Source organism: Leucoraja erinacea, unplaced genomic scaffold (genome assembly GCF_028641065.1).
Source record: "Leucoraja erinacea ecotype New England unplaced genomic scaffold, Leri_hhj_1 Leri_243S, whole genome shotgun sequence".
Lineage (NCBI taxonomy): Eukaryota > Metazoa > Chordata > Chondrichthyes > Rajiformes > Rajidae > Leucoraja > Leucoraja erinaceus.
In genome coordinates, this window is record NW_026576144.1 from 21,716 (window position 1) to 43,293 (window position 21,578).

General features: G+C 46.8%; 1 pseudogene; it reads right to left on the reverse strand.

Annotated features, from left to right (window-relative positions):
* Positions 1–12,562: 12,562 nt before the first annotated feature.
* Positions 12,563–21,578, reverse strand: part of LOC129716481 (calcium-activated chloride channel regulator 1-like) — a 40,092-nt pseudogene continuing 31,076 nt past the window's right edge.

Genomic DNA, 21,578 nt, shown 5'->3' on the forward strand with positions numbered 1-21,578 from the left:
GTTCAAACTTCTTGTCAAGAATAAAATTTGATTCTGGTAATTGTCTTTTTTAATGTTTTTTAAATCATTTCTTTTTAAATGGCTCACAAGCAGTGTTTGAGTTGATTTTGTAGTAACCGGAACCGACCCGACTCGCAGGGTGATTGACAGGGGGGGACTTTTTGTGCGTGATTATAGGGTTAGATTCATAATTCTGTTAGTTCATAATTCTGTTGATTCTTGTTAAAGAATAAAATGTTTATAAACACACATACATGAAAATTATATAAATGTATATAACACACACAATTATATTTCTTCTAATCCAATAATGAACTTTATTTCAGACTAGACAAGGGACATTAAATAAGAAACATTGTAAATAAGAAACATTGTAAACCTCCCTGCAACTTCACACACATATAACCATATAACAATTACAGCACGGAAACAGGCCATCTCGACCCTTCTAGTCCGCGCCGAACACATAATCTCCCCTAGTCGCATATACCTGCGCTCAGACCATAACCCTCCATTCTCTTCCCATCCATATAACTATCCAATTTATTTTTAAATGATAAAAACGAACCTGCCTCCACCACCTTCACTGGAAGCTCATTCCACACAGCTACCACTCTCTGAGTAAAGAAGTTCCCCCTCATGTTACCCCTAAACTTCAGTCCCTTAATTCTCATGTCATGTCCCCTTGTTTGAATCTTCCCTACTCTCAGTGGGAAAAGCTTTTCCACGTCAACTCTGTCTTTCCCTCTCATCATTTTAAAAACCTCTATCAAGTCCCCCCTTAACCTTCTGCGCTCCAAAGAATAAAGCCCTAACTTGTTCAACCTTTGTCTGTAACTTAGTTGCTGAAACCCAGGCAACATTCTAGTAAATCTCCTCTGTACTCTCTCTATTTTGTTGACATCCTTCCTATAATTAGGCGACCAAAATTGTACACCGTACTCCAGAATTGGCCTCACCAATGCCTTGTACAATTTTAACATTACATCCCAACTTCTATACTCAATGCTCTGATTTATAAAGGCCAGCACACCAAAAGCTTTCTTTACCACCCTATCTACATGAGATTCCACTTTCAGGGAACTGTGCACAGTTATTCCCAGATCCCTCTGTTCACCTACATTCTTCAATTCCCTACCATTTACCATGTACGTCCTATTTTGATTTGTCCTGCCAAGATTTAGCACCTCACACTTATCAGCATTAAACTCCATCTGCCATCTTTCAGCCCACTCTTCCAACTGGCATAAATCTCTCTGTAGACTTTGAAACTCTACTTCATTACCCGCAACCCCACCTATCTTAGTATCATCTGCATACTTACTAATCCAATTTACCACACCATCATCCAGATCATTGATGTACATGACAAACAACAGTGGACCGTGGACCCAACACAGATCCCTGTGGCACCCCACTCGTCACTGGCCTCCAACCTGACAAACAGCCATCCACCATTACTCTCTGGCATCTCCCATTCAGCCACTGTTGAATCCATCTTGCTACTCCACCATTAATACCCAACCATTGCACCTTCTTAACCAACCTTCCATGAGGAACCTTGTCAAAGGCCTTACTGAAGTCCATATATACAACATCCACTGCTTTACCCTCATCAATTTCCCGAGTAACATCTTCAAAAAATTCAAGAAGATTAGTTAAACATGACCTTCCAGGCACAAATCCATGTTGACTGTTCCTAATCAGATCCTGTTTATCCAGATGCTTATATATATTATCTCTAAGTATTCTTTCCATTAATTTGCCCACCACTGACGTCAAACTAACAGGTCTATAATTGCTAGGTTTACTCTTAGACCCCTTTTTAAACAATGGAACAACATGCGCAGTACGCCAATCCTCCGGCACTATTCCCGTTTCTAATGACACTAGGCCTTATCCCCCCGCAACTCTCGCCTGCCCCCTTACTACAATGCCACCCCTCCTATGCCCCTCTCCTCGCCGTCCCGGGACCCGCACTCTTCTCTCGTCGCTGCCCCGTACCCCGGACCCCGCACCCTTTCTCCCCGCTGCCCCGCACTCTCTCTCCCCGCTGCCCCGGGCCCCGCACTCTCTCTCCCCGCTGCCCCGGGCCCCACACTCCCTCTCCCCGCACTCTCTCTCCTCGCTGCCCCGGACCCCGCACTCCTTCTCCCCGCTGCCCCGCACCCTCTCTCCCCGCTGCCCCGGACCCCGCACTCTCTCTCCCCGCTGCCCCCGGCCCCGCGCTCCTTCTCCCCGCTGCCCCGGGCCTCGCACTCTCTCTCCCCGCTGCCCCGGGCCCCGCACTCTCTCTCCCCGCTGCCCCGGGCCCCGCACTCTCTCTCCCCGCTGCCCCGGGCCCCGCACTCTCTCTCCCCGCTGCCCCGGACCCCGCACTCTCTCTCCTCGGTTAAAATGTCCATCAACGAGGCGCGCGCTGTTTAAAACTGCCATTAACGAGGCGCGCGCTGTTTAAAACTGTCATTAACGAGGCGCGCGCTGTTTAAAACTGCCATTAACGAGGCGCGCGCTGTTTAAAACTGTCATTAACGAGGCGCGCGCTGTTTAAAACTGTCATTAACGAGGCGCGCGCTGTTTAAAACTGTCATTAACGAGGCGCGCGCTGTTTAAAACTGTCATTAACGAGGCGCGCGGGACACCGCCACCATCAAAGATTATAGAGGATCTTTGGCCACCACCAGCGGGCTTGTTTACATTGGCGCTCGCTCGTTGCGATGAACTACAAGTTTCCGGTAGGATCCCGACCCGAAACGTTGCCTATCCATCACCTCCACAGATGCTGCCTGGCCCGGCCTGATTAAGGTGCACTTTTCAATATTATTGCCTATTGCCAAATGCTTTTTCAGTGCCCTAAATACAGAAATATTGGGACGGGCACTGCCAAATAAAAGAAAATGGGCGGCTGGTAGAGCTGCTGCCTCTCACCATCGATGGGCCGAATGGCCTTCTGCACCTATTTTCTATGTTTCTAGGCCCGGGGTTCAACCCTTGGCTCAAATCCTGTGTGGAATTTGATTTGCTCTTTCGTCTTTGGTTTGTAGTACTTTTTTTTTCCACCTCTAGTTTAAATTCCATTTGGAATATTTTGGAGGACCAAGAAACCAAGAAGACTCGCTTATCAGACTTTGTCTTACCCCCATTTCTCTTCCAGCTTGCTTGGTCGCTACAACAAAAAATCTGAAGGGTCCTGGCCCAAGTTAACTCCTGAATGAAACTATCTAATTGTTTTGCGCAGACAAGTGGAGACAATTTCCTGATTCTTTCTGCTTATAATTAAAATTTGCTTATAGTAGCAATGTTACAAAATTTTGAGATTTTAAAAATCAAGTCTGCAATTTATCCAATCAGATAAAGCATAACAACAAGTTTAATTTGACACCAAATTCACTTTCATATCTCAAGTATTAAAAAAGTTATGGCCATTTTCATACTCGGAAATTAGCATCTTGTTCCCTATTGATTTTCAATGGACATTACAAAAAAGCTGTCTTGGATCTTGGATAGTCAAAAGCCCGTAACTTTCTTAAGAACTAGGAGAACTGAATGAAATTTTCACCTATCATAGATTGAAGCATTCTGAAAAAATATAAAACAATCTTACTTGGATGACATGAAAATAAAGCATATAATTAGCTAATTACCTAATTGTAGCTAATTACAAAATTGACCGATGTGACAGAAATGGTAATAAACAACCAGACTGCCTTGAAAATTCAAAAATGTGATATTCTCAAGATCAGAACTTTAATATTATTGTATAATATGCTGTAAGTCAGTTATGGATAGGTAAATAAATTACAATTTCTAGCAAAAGACCAAGTCTTTATGGAGAAGATCAGCTGCTAGCTGGTACATTGGCATATCATAATCAGTAGCATCATCATATCCTCAGACTGCAACCAATAAGCAACGCTGTACACGTTGTTTTTCCTCAATTTTTCAATTTTAGAAAAAAAGGTAGAGATTATAAAGTTAAACGCTAAAACAAATAGTAAATACTAAAAAAGAAAATCATGTTTAATCAAAATTCAATTACTAGATATAAAAATCTATCCATTTCTTAAATAGCCTACGTGTCCAAAGATTATTCACAAATAATTCACAATATAACATGATTTTTATATCTAATTTACATTAATTTATAGGCCAAATGGAAGGAATTTAGTGTTCAATTGCTGTAAATAAATTCCCGCTTTCTAGTGAGTTCCTGTGAACGCGCTGGTTTAGAACGTTCACATTGCGCTGGATTAGTGCCCTCGAATGCCGAGAAAAATACTGCGGGATATAAAAAGCCCAAAATGAACTACTCGCTATAGAAAACTTTATATACAGGGTTATATACACGCCCCATTTAATGTAAAAATAAGGTACATACCTTTAATTGTTTGCTTTATAAAACCCTGGGGCTGCAAGAGGTTGCGGAGTGAGAGTGATTTTAAAATTATTATAACTATTATTCGAGGTCTATAAAACTAATAATACCTTTTGCGACCTGGTCTTGCAGCGATTTTTCGTTAATGATTTACTAGGCTGAACATCTGCGATTGGAACAGCCTAGTAAAAATCGCGTTTTAAACCTGCCCCCTCCAAACAGCGCCAAAATCGCGGACATGGCTTTGGGCAGATTCCCAATGACGATTCAGGTAGGTTTTGTAACATACCTACTTATAGGGTGATTTCACAAAAGGTCACTGGATCATAGACCCTCACCCACGTGACCGCAAAATCCAACTGGGGTACTAGCGTCACTTCTGGTACATGTTATTGATGCTGAAAACGCGCACTTTCACACCCGTTAAAAAACGCAAAAACGACCCGTTTTTGAGCTGTAAATAACTGCCAGTCGGGGTGACCGTGAGGCACAGTTATCTTACTTTACAGTCCAGAAGATAGATAAAAATGAAGGTAAATACAAGAGGGAGCTGAAGGGGCAACAACAGCGAAAGTGGTTTTTTCAGCGCAAAAATTCAACATTTTGGCGGTTTTTAACAGGTAGGAAAGTACGCGCTTCTTGCATTAATAACATATTGTGGCGGTCCCTGGGGGGTAGGCCACTCCTTGGATCATCCTCCTCGACGATTGAGGGACAGGGGCGTAGGTCTGCCATGGGGTTTACCAGTCGACTCCCGAGGGGTAGAGATAAGAGTGTCGGTGTGTGTTCTTGAACTGTTGGAATTAAAAAGCTTCTTTTGAATCCGCCTGGCGTCCGGTCTTTTCCTGACCTTGACCAGACCACTACACTGGTGACCCCGACTCCGTTCATCACGCGTCGTGATGGATAATAACGCTGTTGCGCTGATGCTCCCAACTCTATGGACTGAAGAATCCGAAACCTGATTCCAGCAGGCAGAGGCCCAGTTTGCTGTGCAAGGCATCACGCAGGATGAGACTAAGTACTTTGACATGGTTGGCTCGCTTGACCAACTGACCGCGAGGCGGGTTAAGCCTTTCCTCAGGGCCGCCCCTGGTAGCAAACAAATATACTGGCCTTAAAGCATTTCTCATCAGGAAGTTTGGCCTGGGTGATGCCCAGCGGGCAGCTCGCATTCTCAGAATGGACGGCCTGGGCGACCGCCAGCCGTCTGCCCTCCTGGAAGACATGCTCACCCTAATGGGGGACCATGAGCCGTGCTTTCTCTTTAAATATGCCTACCTGCAGCAGCTGCCTCCCGGCATTCGCATGCAGCTCGCCAGGGATCCGTTTACCGACATGCTGGCGCTGGGAGAACATGCCGACGAGCTGTGGAATTCTCGCCATCGCAACCTGGAAGCAGTGGACGTCCTTCCCGAGGCGTTTGAAGACTCAGAGCAGGTCGGGACCGCTATCCACCGCGTCTCCACTGCTCCCGGTCGGCCCCCGCGGCAAAATCCGGCGGCCATTACGCATTCAGCAGCAGGCACTTCCTTCCAGCATGGCCAGCCTGCAGTTCAAACCAATGCCAGCAGAGGTTGCCGGCGTTCAAACCAGCCAAACCAGCCTGCAGTTCAACCAGACGCCAGCAAAGCTGGTTGGTGTTATTATCATCGCTGCTGGGGAGCTGCAGCCAGGCGTTGTCGCCCACCCTGTTCGTTCTCGGGAAACTAAAGGGCCGGTCGTCAGCGATTCCTTCGGCGGCCGGCACGATTCATCGCGTTTTCGCTTGGGATAGCCGCAGTGGGGGACGTTTCCTCGTCGACGCTGGTGCGGAAGTGAGTGTTCTGCCTCCTTCCATCACTGACATCCGGGCGGGCAAACAAGGCCCCCTCCTCACCGCGGCAAACGGGAGTGCTATTCGCACCTACGGGTTTCGCACCATTCCCCTCAACTTTGGTCGCAACTCGTTTTCGTGGAGGTTCGTCATTGCAGACGTTTCCCAGCCGCTGCTGGGCGCCGACTTCCTTAGAGCCCATTCACTGCTCGTGGATGTTAAGCGGCGGCGCCTGATGCACTCTGTCATGCTGGAGCCAGTCTTCCTCCGTACTGGTGATCCTGTAGTACGCCGTGATGGCCCCCTGTCATCCGTGGATGCGACTTTCGCGCGTATCCTGGCAGATTTTCCTGGCATTCTCGAACCCCACTTCCACTCCTCCACCCCAAAGCACGGGGTGGAGCACCATATCCCCACTACTGGCCCACCTGGGCACGCCCGGGCACGTCGTCTCGCCCCAGACAAGCTCCGTCTAGCTCGGGAGGAGTTCCGCCAGATGGAGGCGATGGGCATCGTGCGTTCCTCCGATAGCCCATGGGCCTCACCGCTCCACATGGTCCCTAAGAAAGACGGTGGCTGGCGCCCGTGTGGCGATTACCTGAATGATGCGACCGTCCCGACAGGTATCCGGTCCCGCACATTCAGGACTTCAATGCCCATCTGGGTGGGGCATCCGTATTTTCCAAGGTGGACCTCGTGCGAGGGTACAATCAAATTCCAGTCTGCCCCGACGATATCCTGAAGACGGCCATTATCACACCATTTGGTCTTTTTGAATTTGTGCGGGTGCCGTTTGGGTTGAAGAACGCAGCGCAGGCCTTTCAGCGGCTTATGGACTGCGTGTGCCGTGGATTGGACTTTGTTTTTGTGTACCTGGACGACATACTCGTGGCCAGTCGCTCGCGGCAGGAGCACTGCACCCACCTCCGTCAACTGTGTCAGCGCCTCAGCGATTTCGGTTTAGCTATAAACGCGTCCAAGTGCTGTTTCGGGGTGACGGCTATCAACTTCCTCGGCCACCGCGTGACTGAACAAGGGGTGGTGCCTCTGCCGACCAGGGTGGACGCTATTCGCAGGGTCCCCCGTCCGACCACAGTTAGGGGCCTGCAGGAATTCGTGGGAATGGTCACTTTCTATCACCGCTTCCTGCTGTCAGCGGCTGCGATCATGCGTCCGCTTTTCAACCTGATTGCTGGTCATCGCAGGGAGGTTGATTGGTCCGTGCAAGAAACAGCGGCATTTGAGAGGGCTAAGCAGGCACTGGCTGAGGCCACAATGCTCGTCCACCCACGAAAGGATGCCACGACCGCCTTGATGGTGGATGCTTCGGAGATTGCGGTTGGGGCAGTGTTAGAGCAGCTCATTGAGGGTTGCTGGCGGCCACTTGCCTTCTTCAGCAGGCATCTCAGTGGACCACAGCGTCGTTACAGCGCCTTCGACCGTGAGCTCCTTGCCCTATATCTTGCCGTACGCCTTTTCCGCTATTTTCTGGAGGGGAGACCATTTACTGCATTCATGGACCACAAGCCACTAACCTTCGCGTTCGCCAAGGTATCAGACCCGTGGTCTGCCCGGCAGCAGAGGCAGTTGGCGTATGTGTCCGAGTACACCACCTCCATCCGGTTCGTTGAGGGCAAATTTAACAGGGTGGCCGATGCCTTATCAAGACCTGCAGTCCACGCGGTTCTTCAAGTCGGTGAGGGGATCAACTATTCCGACCTGGCAGCTGCTCAGCTGGTCGACGAGGAGATGGCTGCCTATCGTACAGCAGTTTCGGGCCTGCAGTTGGAGGACGTTGTCTGTGGTCCTGGGGGTACCACGCTGTTGTGCGATGTCTCCTCTGGAGTTCCGCGACCCATCATCCCGATCGCCTGGCGGCACAGGGTGTTTGAGGTGCTCCATGGCCTTGCTCATCCCTCCATCAGGGCAACAACGGCCCTGGTAGCCTCCCGCTTTATGTGGCACGGTCTGCGGAAGGAGGTTGGTCATTGGGCGCGCACTTGCATCCCATGCCAGACCGCCAAGGTGCAACCCCATTCCTCATAAACGTTTCGACCACATTCACGTGGACATCGTGGGGCCGCTGCCGTCGTCCCAGGGCATGACGTATATATTTACCGTTGTGGACCGCTTCACGCGGTGGCCTGAAGCCATTCCGCTACAGAATTCCACCACAACTACCTGTGCTCGAGCATTGTTGGCGTACTGGATCGCCTGGTTCGGGGTTCCACTGGACATAACATCCGACCGGGGGCCTCAGTTCGCGTCAGAGCTGTGGTCGGTCATGGCACGCCTCCTGGGTGTTCGTCTGCACCACACGACAGCGTACCACCCGCAGTCGAATAGCCTAGTGGAACGGTTTCACCGACAACTTAAGGGTGCCCTAAGGGCGCGGCTCACTGACCCAGACTGGGTAGACGCTCTACCGTGGGTTTTGCTGGGGATACGCACTGCACCCAAGGAGGATTGGCCTCCTCCTCCGCTGAGTTGGTGTATGGGTCTCCGTTAACGGTGCCTGGGGAGTTCATCCCACCGGCACGTGGCCAGGTGGAGCAGCCTTCAGAAGCACTGCAACGTCTTCGGCAGACGGTGGACAAGCTGGCGCCGGTGCCCACTTCTCGTCATGGGTCCTTCCGTCCGCACGTTCCCTCTGCTCTGAAGGACTGCCAGTTTGTTTTTCTGCGCAGGGATGCACATCGGACACCTCTATAGCGGCTGTACGAAGGCCCCTTCCGGGTCTTGGAACAGGGCTCGTCGACGTTCGTCCTGGACATGGGGGGTCGGCGGGAGACTGTTTTAGTTGCGCGGTTGAAGCCAGCACATATCGATCGGCCGGCGCTGGTAGCACTGCCCCGTAAGCGAGGGCGACCTCTGTCTAGGGTACCTCCTCCTTTGGTTACTTCGTACCCCGCATTTGTTGATCAGGCGCCTGTTCCGGGTCCGAGCGTAGTGTGCACCCGGTCTGGCCGTCGTGTACGCCGTCCTGTCCGTTTCGTACCTCGGGTACTTGGGGGGGGTCCTGTGGCGGTCCCTGGGGGGTAGGCCACTCCTTGGATCATCCCCCTCGACGATTGAGGGACAGGGGCGTAGGTCTGCCACGGGGTTTACCGGTCGACTCCCGAGGGGTAGAGATAAGAGTGTCGGTGTGGTGTTCTTGAACTGTTGGAATTAAAAAGCTTCTTTTGAATCCGCCTGGCGTCCGGTCTTTTCCTGACCTTGACCAGGCCACTACAATATACCGGAAGTGACGGATGTCCTCCAGATGGATTGAGCGCTCCGTGCGTCAAGCCCTATGAGCGAGCTTACATGCAACCCCCCTCTATGTGGTAGTTAAGTAACTGAAGGGGATTCTGAGGGAGAAGATACATACATATATGAAAATGTAGCAGTTAATTATGGATAATCAATACAGCTTTTTTATATGATTCCGCATGCTAGGTTTTTCTCGAAGGTTAGATCACCCAGGATCTTGGAAGAGATAACTCCTGTTGCACCACAGGGAAGCAATGAGTGACATGATACAATTCTTAAAGGCAGCATTTACGGAGCAGGCATTCTACCGGGTGGCGTCATCAGCGATGGCAGCCTCACCAGCAGTCTCTGTCTTTTCGTCTTTTTTGTTATTTTTAGTGTGTTTTAAAAGTTTGTTGATAATATTCTCTGGCTTGTTTTATGTGGGGGAGGGGGGAGGGAGATGCGCCAGAGATGCGATTGTTTTCCGGATCGTATCTCCGGTCGCTCTGCGGCTTAACATCATGGAGCTGGCGGCCTTGCTTCGGACTGACTTTGAGCCCTAACGCGGTGGCGTGGACTTGCCATCAAAGCCGATCCCTTGCCTGGGATCGACGCTCCAGCCTGCAGATTTTACCATCGAGGAGCTCGTAGTCTCGGGTAGAGACCGATGTCGGGAAGCACCAAATGACGCAGAAGGTTTCGACCAGCCCTGATCACCCAGCACGGGGAACTAAGATTCCCCCCCTAATGCAGGAGCTTGATCGCCCCAACACGAAGGGCCCGACTGCCAGCTACGTGAGCCATGATCGCCCCGAGGCCCCTTACCGCGCGAGAACAAATAAGGGAAGAGATTGAAATTTTTGTTTGCCCTCCATCACAGTGAGGAATGTGGAGGAGTCACTGTGGTGGATGTTTATGTTAAATTGTATTTTGTGTGTCTTGTTGCTTTTTATTGGTATGACTGTGGCAAGTTAAATTCCTCGAATGTTGCAAAACATACTTCGCTAATAAAGTATGATTATGATTATTGTCATGGACTGATACCCCTGGCGAGACAACTTGGCCCAACTTGCTCACACTGACTTTGCAAATCATAGCTGACAAAACAATAATGGATAGGTACTGATCCTTAAGGCACACCACTAATCATGATTCTCCAGTCCAAAAGAGCATCATGCCAAGTTGGACCAAAGAGCCGGTTTTATGCCGTGTAATTCCGTGACTATGATTTTATGGTTTAGATTAGAATGTGCAAGGCACGGTTCATTCATTTGCAGATGGCGCTAAAATAGGAGTTATTGTAGATAGTGAAGAATAATATCAAAAATTGCAGTGGGATCTTGATCAGCAGTTAAGTGGGCAAAGGAATGGTGAAGTCGAGTCTGGGTGAACACCTCCGCTCGGTCCGCACTAACCAACCTGACCTCCCGGTGGCTCAGCACTTCAACTCCCCCTCCCATTCCGTATCCGATCTCACTGTCCTGGGCCTCCTCCACGGCCAGAGTTATTGACGAACAGCACCTCATATTCCGCTTGGGAAGTCTGCATCCTGGTGGCATGAACATTGATTTCTCACAATTCGGTTAACCCTTGCTGTCTCCTCCCCTTCCTACCTCGGCCCACTGGCTCCTCCTTTTTCGTTTCTTCTCCCCGCTTCCCCCCACCCCCTATCAATCTGAAGAAGGGTTTTGGCCCGAAACGTTGCCTATCTCCTTCATTCCATAGATGCTGCTGCACCCGCTGAGTTTCTCCAGCATTTTTGTGTACCAAAGGAATGGTGAATGTAGGGGAAGCTTTTTTACTCAGTTGGTTGAATATGTGTTTTTACAATACTGGGTACAAAAAGTGTGACATCTATACTATACTAAACCTCTGATCTTGTTATCTTCCGCTTTGGCGGTCTTTTTATTTGCACAATAACGGTTCGCGATAACGCTACGACTTTTCAGCAGTTCACTCACCGTTTTCCTGTGCAGCGAGTCCACCAAGTTTCGTTCCGTCGGTTGAATGTCGTAAAAGTTAGCGAGGTTTAAAAATCTTAAAAACCGCGCATGCACAGATCGATCTCTTCTCCTGCCAGTCAGCGCTGCACGGATTAGTCTCTTCCCCGTCATTCCCTGGGACGGTCTGCCCTTTCCTGTGCCATCGCGTCTTTATTGGAGCTGAGGAAAGCCGGCGGAGGTTTCCACCTGGACCTTCGGAGGGATCCAAAGTAGCCCAGCCCCGCCCCAAGCAGCAGCCCCGCTCCAACCAACCGTTACATGAAATTTAGAAAGTTTTTTTTCTAAAGCATGATAGCTGATTTCTTCACTTTTGCTGTGTTTCAACACACAATTGTACCTTCTTGCTATAAACATGGAGTATGTGACCAAATGAGCAATATTCCTGTTATCTAGTGAAACGTGCGTTAAGCGTGTTATATAGTGTCCAAGGGTGGTCACCAAAATGAAAGTAGCTCCTGTTTCTTCAAGTACTTTTTGTGAAATTTCTTTCTCGTGTTTTGAATAAACTTTATGGAAGTAATTGTCCATAATAAGAGACTGCAGGTACAAAATTTGATGAAAATATAGCTATTGCAAAATGCTGGTGTCACGCGTGTGATGGTGGACACCAAACATATTCACAAATTTTGGCATGCAGTAGCTTTTACAAAATCTTGATATTAACCATATAACAATTTCAGCATGGAAAACAGGCTCCCCATCTCGGCTCTTCAAGTCCGTGCCGAACACTATAAGGTTACTTTCTTCTCATAATTTCATTATCTATTGAGTTCTTCAAACTAGAACATTTTCAGTCTTCTTGGGAAATTCTTTGGTCTTAATTTACCATTGTGGTCGAACGGTGGTTACTCTAAAATAGGGTGGACACCAAGAGTAACCACCATTACAATCTTTGAAATATTCAGAGCACTTAATGCCAAATTCATTAAAGGTTTTGCATATTATTGTGAAACGTGCATCTCTGCAAAGCAACAAACTTGAAAATGTTTTGAATTATAATGAAATTAATGCAGAAATTGCCTCTTTATTTCATTGTGTCAAAGCATGTCACATTTTTGGTGTCCTAAAAATTAATATTTTTGAGCTATAAACTAGTTGAATCAGGGAATTAATTTTATTCCTAATGACTATCTACCATCTCTTGCACATTTGAGTAACAATCCTTGAAAAAATTAATACCATACTACTTGAAACAGTGAAGATATGACATTTTTAATGTTCTGTGCTAAAATCTCTCCAATATTGTAAAAAATACACATATGGAATGAGCTGCCTGAGGATTAGGTTGAGGCAGGTACTATAACAACATTTGGACAGGTACACGGATAGGTAAGGTGAGAGGGATATGCGAGCAAATGGGAATAGCGTAGAGGAGTATTGTGGTTGGCATGGAAGAGTTGGATCAAATGGCCTGATTCCGTGCTAAATTAAAGTCAATGAAACCTGGAAAGTATTTAAGTACATCTTATAACATCGTCCTAGGATATGCATGGGTAAAGTACTGAAGTTACAACAAATAGCAAGAAAACTGCCTTTGAACCTTCCCCTCCAAACCCATTGGTGTATAATTTGGTTTTTATTACAATTTTAAATCTCTTTAATTAGGTCTGTTAACTTTTGCGTTAGATTTTAATTTATTACTCTTCATCTGCCAAAATTCTCTTTTGGCTAACACTATTCAGAACACAATTTGTGATCAAAATAATCAAGCATACAATAAATATAGCAATGGTTACAATTGAAACTATCACTGATATGTTAACATCATTTGGGTGCTCAATTAAAGGTACAAAGACAGAAGCTTTGGCCACATTTGACATTTCAGAAACCCGCCGATTTTCATCATATGCACGGACAGCAAAATACAGAGTTGCCCCGTTTTGCAGTTCTCTATGTTCGAGAACAATTGTGGCTGTTTCTCTGGAACCAAATGATCGTGGTTTCATACTGGTCAAATTAACCAGATTAACATTGAAGAAGTTGTCTCGAAGTTGCAGCAGGTTGTCACTCATCCTCATTTCATAGTGCGAAGCTAAAAGATTAAGGAAATAATGGAATACCCAGTATAAATAAAAGTACAGGCCATTTTCAAAAATGGATAATGATAACTTGGCACACCCCACTGAGAATCTGTGGTCTTTGACTGCGGAATATGAGAAACAGCAATTGAGAACTTTGAGTTCATGCATCAAGACTACTCAGGAGCCTATCATCCCACAAACTGCCAAATTGCCATCTCAGTTTAACTGCCTAATTAATGGAAGGGTCTTCTCTCCTGAGTCGCTGCGCTGCCTGTCCTGCGGAGTTACTCCAGCTTTTGTCTATCGTCAATTTCGGAGCTAAATAAAGTTTCTCATGGCGGGGCTTATAGCGTCTATCCCCCACCCCCTTCCTTCCCAACCTCAGCCTCACGGACCTTAGTGTACCCCCAGTTCCTAAAACCCACTTCCATCCCTGATTGCAGTATATATGTAACACCACATTGCAGGTTCTGTTGAGGCTCTGGGGAGAGGGTAGCGTTTCAGGTGGAGACCCTTCAGACAATCACAAGTACTGTCACCGACTAGATTTCAGTTCAGTCTGAAGAAGGGTATTCTCTCCAGAGTCGCTGCGCTGCCTGTCATGCTGAGCTACCCCAGCTTTTGTCTATCTTCAATTTCAGAGTTAAATAAAAAACTTTTATGGGGAGTTTATAGCATCAAGAACAATGTTGCTATACTGAAGGATAGCCAAGTCTATCCCTCATTGCCAGCAGCTGATGGGAAGCGGCTGAAAAGTGGGAAGTGGCTGTAAAAGGACAGTGCTGCCGGGGGAGGGGGGAGGGGGAGAGAGTTCCTTTAACAGCGTGCGGATAGTTTGGCCAGGGGTAAATTTGCGGGGAGCGCAGGAACGTTGAGAAGGATGGGGTCGGGGATCATGCTAGCATCCAGCTCGAGCGGGTCCGCAGGCAATGGATAACAGGACAGCGGGTGGTGGAGCTATGTCAATGTGAGTAACCTCAATTGGTCCCTTGTTCGTGCTGACACAGGAGTAAGCTCCACTGCCCACTGTCCTGTTATCCATCACCCACTGACCCACTCCGCTCTATGATCTTTGCTCTTGAGCTGGTCCCCTCACTGTTCAGAGATAATTTCCCCAGGTGAGCAGGCCGGCAGAAGGCGCTGAGATAGCAGTCGGTTCCGCTGTCCGGTCCCGACGGCCGCTCGTAGCCACATGAGCTGCTTCCCTCTCCAGCCACAATGCTGTGGCTCCGCGTCCGGTGCGCCGTGGCAGTGGTGAGTGAGTGGGTCACTGGCATGATCCCCGACCCCTTCCTTCTCAATGCTCCTGCCCTCCCCGCAACATTACCACTGACCAGACTCACCACACGCTGTGAAAGGAACACCCCCCAATTGGTCCCTTGAACTAGTATTGTCATTCAATAAGATCACAACTGATTCAACTTGTCCCGGTGTGCTCCCGTATTCCCTACCATCTCTCCGCATGCCATCACCCTCCACCCCCCCGCCCATTCAGTTATTCAGAAAGAAGGACATTTGGAAGCCTTGGGCAAATTGAATTGTTACTTTCTTTATTTTTCTGTTTACGGAGAGGACAATCTACGCATGCGTGGTTTAAGATTTTTTAAAAGCCTGACTGCCTACCCTGAGTAATTACGGCACCAGCCTGAATATGACTCATTTATAATTATATATTTATATTTCTATGAAATTTGTTCCCAATTGGGCTCCGCACCTTCTAAGGCCGGCCCTGCCCGAGTCATTGCAAATTCAGCCCCCTTTCCAGGATTTGAGAACATGGTCTTAAGCTGACAGTTTTGTGCATTACATTACCAGAGAGATTACTTATTCAAATGAGACGATGAGTAGCGATCCTTTACAGACAGCAAAAAGGCATGCACGTATAGTTTTAATGAGAAACCACTATTAAATAGTTAAATAAGAAACTTTCTGGCTATCTAGACCAACATGCACCTCATGTTCAACATCTCCCAAAGCTCTGGACTGAATGTTATGCCGTGGGGAAGGTCAGCATCTTTGAGGACACCAGAAACGTTGCCTATCCGTATCCTCTAGAGATGCTGCCTGACCAGCTGAGTTAATCCTGTACTCCAACGGCAGCCTGTATTTAGAATAATTGCATTGTATTTGTTTATTTTCTTGTGCTTTTTCTGCCCTCATCATAATAGATCCACTAATCACATCCTGCACCTAAAAATTGTCACAATAAAATGGATATTGATACTCCTCGCCAATAGTTCCACGTTCCCAACTCGTACCCCGCCAAAGCTTGACTTGCCATCACTGTACTAGGTGTCTCACCAGGAGTATCAATCCATGTCAATAATTGTTTTTTAAAATGCTGCCAGCCCTTTTAGAATTGTTCACAAGTTATAGGTGTAGAATTAGGCCATTTGGTCCATCGAGTCATAGCTGATCTCTGCCTCTTAATCCCATTTTCCTGCCTTCTCCCCATAACCCTTGACATCCATTCTAATCAAGAATTTGTCTGTCTCTGCTGTAGAAATATCCACTCACTTGGCCTCCGCAGCCCTAAGTGCCAATGAGTGCCACAGATTAACTACCCTCTGACTTAAGAAGCTCCTCCTCACCTCCTTTCTGACAAGCACTCTTTAAGTCTATGACCACTGACTCTCCCACAAGTGGAAACATCCTTTCCACTCTATGCCTTTCATTATTCTGTAAGTTTCATTTCAATCCCCCCCCTCAACCTTCTAAACTCCAGCGAGTACAGGTCAAGTGTTGTCAAACGCTCACCATATGCTTAACCCACTTATTCCTTGAATCATTCATGTAAACATCCTCTGGACCTTCTCCAGAGCAAGCATATCCATCCTCAGATATGGGTCCCAAATTTGCTCACAGTACTCCAAAAGTGGCCTGACCAGCACCTTATAAAGCCTCAGCATTACATCTTTGTTTTTGTATTCCAGTTCTCTTGATATAAATGCTAGCGTTGAATTTGCCTTCACCTCATTCATTGCTTCTCTGTGTTGCAACAGTATTTAGTGATGAAGGCACTTGGAGGGAAGAACAGCTAGATTACTGACTGGATTACTGCATTTCATTGTCTATGTACTGTACACTGACAATGACAATTAAAGTTGAATCTGAATCTGGTATCTTATGAACTTTAGAGAAACTACAAAGATTACTTAGTTTAAAATCAGAACCATTTACCTTTGCCTTGATCATAGTCTCCCCCTGGCGCTGTCCATTCCAGCTTAATTCTATTTTTAACTATTGTTGCTTGAAGATCTGTGATTTTACATGGTCTGAAGTCAATACTGAGTGCTTCTGAGGGGACTAAAATTGTTCCTCCTGATTTGACCCTTTGGAAGCCTCCTAATTGAGCCACAAGACCCTCCTTGTTTGGAAGATTTGCTGAATGTGTTTGGATATTTCCTATATGAAAAAAATAAGGTGCACATCATTAAGATTTGCGACATAAACTTACAGGTAACTTATCAAAGCCACAGGAAATAGAAATTGAGAACATGAGTCAACTAAACAGGTCATTTTCATCTTGGAAAGCTGGAACAAACCAGATGCCTTGGAGATCAGTAGAAGGCTCTCAAGTATTTATAGTTTACATTAATGACCTAGATGAATGAGCCATGTGCAATGTAGTCAACTTTATAGACCAGAGGGATCATGGAGTACTGGTAAATAGTTCCCTGAAAGTGATGTCCCAAGTAATAAGGGTGGTAACAAAATATTTTGGTATGTTGGCCTTAATCTGTCAAGGTATTGGGTATACAAGATACAAGATACATTTATTTGTCACATATACCAATTGGTACAATAAAATGTATAGTCAGGGTTTTGAGTATAGAAATCAGGACATTAGATCACAATTGTACAAGATTTTGGTAAGACATTGGCATGGACAAGTTGTGCTGAAAGACCCGTTTCCATGCTTCATAATTCTATAATTCAATCTATGACTGATACAGGTAGAATAGAAAAGTGAGCTATAAGGAGGATGCCAAGTGCTCGCGAGATATATAGATGGAGTAATTGGAGGGAAATGTGGCAGATGAAAAAAAAATAGATTATCCATTTTGAAGAAAAGCATACAAAGATGTAACAAAGTAATTAAGAACACAAATTAAGTTTGGAAGATTGTTGGAGTAAACGCTTAGGGTCCCGCTAAGACCACCTCCGATGCACAGAATATAGTTGTGAACTTATTTACAGAAGTATATAGTTGCCTTAGAATTGATGGCATAAATGTTCATGAGATTGGGTCTTCGATTGAATGAGTTGATTTTGGCGAGAGAAAAAACGACAGAATGGGCTTTTGTTAGCAATGTTACAAAATTTTGAGATTTTAAAAATCAAGTCTGCAATTTATCCCATCAGATAAAGCATAAACAGAAGTTTAATTTGACACCTAATTCACTTTCACATCTTCATTATTAAAAATGTTATGGCCAATTAGCATCTTGTTCCCTATTGCTTTTCCGTTGACTTGACTCAAAAGCTGTGATCGAGGGCAGTCAAAAGCCCATAACGTTCTTAAAAATTAAGAGAACTGAATGTAATTTTCAATTATTATAGATTGAAACATTCTGAAACAAATATGAAACAATCTTACATGGATGACCTGAAATTTTACTTCGGAGTCACGTGAGTGATTCCGTGAAGATCCCAGCTCAGTGCGCAGGTGCGGCTTAATCGCACAGCTGTGCAGAACGCGGCCAGCGGGAGTCGGCAGCTCCCGCAACCAAGGACGTGAGGTAAGTACTTACCTTAATCGTGCCTTGCGTTTTTTGCTCCAGGGGGAGCAAAGTAGCAGAGTAAGCGGCCCCCGTTCGACTCCAGCGAAGGAGCCGACAGTGGAGGGGGAAAGGCGCTAACGGGACCGCACAGACTGCGGACCGCTGCAGGGAGCTGCGCTGATGCCGGTCTGCTGAACAGCTGTTTGGTTAACAGCAGCGGACCGGCGGGAAGTTTAAAAACCCGACCGGCAGCCCTGCAGACTCCTGACAAGGAGCATCGCCGCCCGGGAACCGCTACAATGCCGCCTGAAAAACGGCAGGCAGCCTCTACATACAGGTAAGACAAAATCTTACCAATTTACAGGTTCTATAGGAATCAACTTCCTCCAACACTGGAACAGGTTGGAGACAGCAAAAATAAGTATGTCTGTCTCCCCAAGCCAGAGGAGGTCATGGAGTTAAAAACCTCCAGGAAAAAAGGGGCACTGGCTGAATGCCAAGGGAGCTGACACTCCTACCCCAGTGCTATTGCACTAGCATCTCCCTTATCGAGGGATTGATGCAACAACGGAGTTTGAGCTATGCCTCCTCCAATGTATAGCACACCCTTTTGCTCCCTCTTTTGAGGCTAGCTAAGGAGGCCAGGGCTGGGCTGGCTTAAACGCTGGGCAGGCGGACGAGAACAGCAGTATGCCAGGGGAGCAGGATCAGGAAGAGCTACTGGGTGTCGTGGGCCACTACATGGCTCCTCCACGCGACCATCTTCCCAACAAAGCCCTGCAGGAGCAGGCCTTTCTAGAGGCAAATCCGCAGGCAGCTGGGTCAGCAGACTCGCAGACAAGAGCTGAATGCAGCGAAATCTGAAGCTCCTAACAGAAGGGTCAAGATGTCACCGCCTTTGCTTGTTTTCCACGGATCATACTCACCTGGCAGGCGAGACGCCATGATCACCAAGGTGGTTCTCCCAGGATGAGACTATCCCGTTGCACTACGAGGGTGCTGACGCCTAAGATGTTCCCAAATTTGGGATACTCGACTGACATTGGTGCATACAAGACCTGCCCGCAACCCCAAGTATACGGGGCTATGCAAACCGCTGCTGCGGGACGAGAGGCAGCTAAACCTGTGCGCCTCATGAGGGCAAGCCATGGAACGAGCAGGACATCGCATCCAACACCCAGCTGGCAGCACCCCTCGGCATCCACCAGCAATATCAAACTAAGACTGGTGAAAGCCTGGTGACCGCTTGACATTACCCCCAAAGTTCTTTTTAGACAGGGGCCCAGAGCGGAGCCGTGGGAAAATGCGCCGCCCCATCGACAGCACCAGCATACCAGCAAACTAGGCCTTCATGAACAAACAATAAACATGGAGGTAGGTAGTCTGGTTCCTCCCAGTTTACACTAAATAAGGGTGTTCTACTAACTGCAGGGGGGAGCATTTACACTTGTTGATAAAGCATGGGTGCAGTCACAAATAACTAATATATACTCAACAGTATTAGTGCATATAAACTTGAATTCAAATTGGGCATATTACCGCCAGTTCAGCATGCGCCCAAAGGGCATTTTTCTCCCTCTAAAAAGAGAAGTGAGAAGGTCAAGCTGAACTAGAAAGGCTCATTACTAAATGGATCATGGGAGTAAAAATGAACCATTGGAATTGTATCGAATATATTCACTAAAACTACAAAAGATGGTGAATGTAACATCATCATTGATCTAATATCACTAAATAAATCTGTTGAGTATATACACTTTAAGATGGAGACGGGTTTTGTCACTGCCAGACATCTGATCTCCAAAGGATACCTTATGGCGAGCATTGATATGGAAGATGAAAACTATCTTATACCCATACACTAGGATCATTGTAGATACCTAAAACAAAACATTTTACCTGGACAATGGATATCCCGGTTAGGGCAACTATGGGAGTATAGAGCATTCCCAATGGTCAATCTCAGCCCCAAACCATTATAACTATTAAAATAGCCATGAAATATTTAGAAAACATTAAATTGAATTTGAATCTAATCATGGCACATATTGGATGGTATCCTCATATTAGGGGAAACAAAGGGATTAGCTGTGGCAGCAGTTCTAGCTACGAAACAGCTCCCTAAAGCACTGAGGTTCATCCCACGCCCAGATAAACCAGTATTGAAGCCATTAACTACCATGGATTATCTGGGCTTCAATATCATTCCATCCATATGACTGTTACTCTGCCAAGGTGCTTGGGTCACTATAATCTAATCATGAATGTACCCACTGAAACTATATCACAATTACAGTGGTGGGCAGACATATGTTGGCATAGTTTTCAGCCCTATTATTGTCACCAATCCCAACTTGGTTATTAAAAACCGATGCCAGTACTTTAGGCTGGGGAGCAACTAAACTCCATATCCAGCACAGGTAACAGATGGACCAAATCAGAATCATCGTTACTACACACACCGGGCATCAATAATTTGGGATTGGTGATCGCCTATTGGGCTAAAAAGCATATGCATTTCAAATGCAGCACGTACATATGCGGTTACGGATTGATAATACTATGGTGGTGGCTTATATCAACCATATGGGGAGCACAAAATCACTATCGTGCAACAAATTGGAAACAGATCTGGCAATGGTGTGTCAAAAGACATTTTAACTATCAGCTGCCTATTTCCTAGGAAGCTAGAACAGTGGGAAACACCACGTCACGAGTAAAATTTATGATAACATTGAATAGATGTCAAACCCAAAATATCTGCTAAAGGTATTAAGCAGTTTGAAAGCCAGATATCAATTTGGTTGCACAAGACGGAACCACCAGTAACCTATGTATGTGACTTAGGAACCAGAGAGGCAGCAGCGATAGATGCCTACACGCTGGAAGGGGGAATTTCTGCTTTGCCTTCCTCCCTTCTGCCTCATCAGTCGGGCACTTCGTAATACAGATGGATTCTGTCTCCGAGATATTGAACGTGCCCGACCGGCCTACACAGCCATGGTTCCCAGTTCATCACGACACGGTGGGCGATTCACCTATGGATTTCCCTAGTGGACCACGGTTGCTGACTCAACCCAGTATCAGGCACAAGCCACCCATGCCAGGGAAACATCAAACTCCTGGGTGCAGGTTTTGAATAGACCCTACCAGGGACTGGGATTATCCAAAGGAACCATTACCACCATGTCGGCATCCCTGCGAACAGTCACCAAGAGCTAACATGGGTAAAATACTGCCACGACGCAGGGACAACATACCAAACTATTCAACCACTGATGTATTGGAGTTCCTGGAACATCTACACCATGACTAAAAGGTGAGTTACAGTGCTGCAAATACAGCATGGAGCGCCTTGTCTGCTTATCTAAAACAGCATGACAGCAGAGCTTGGGATCCCATCCA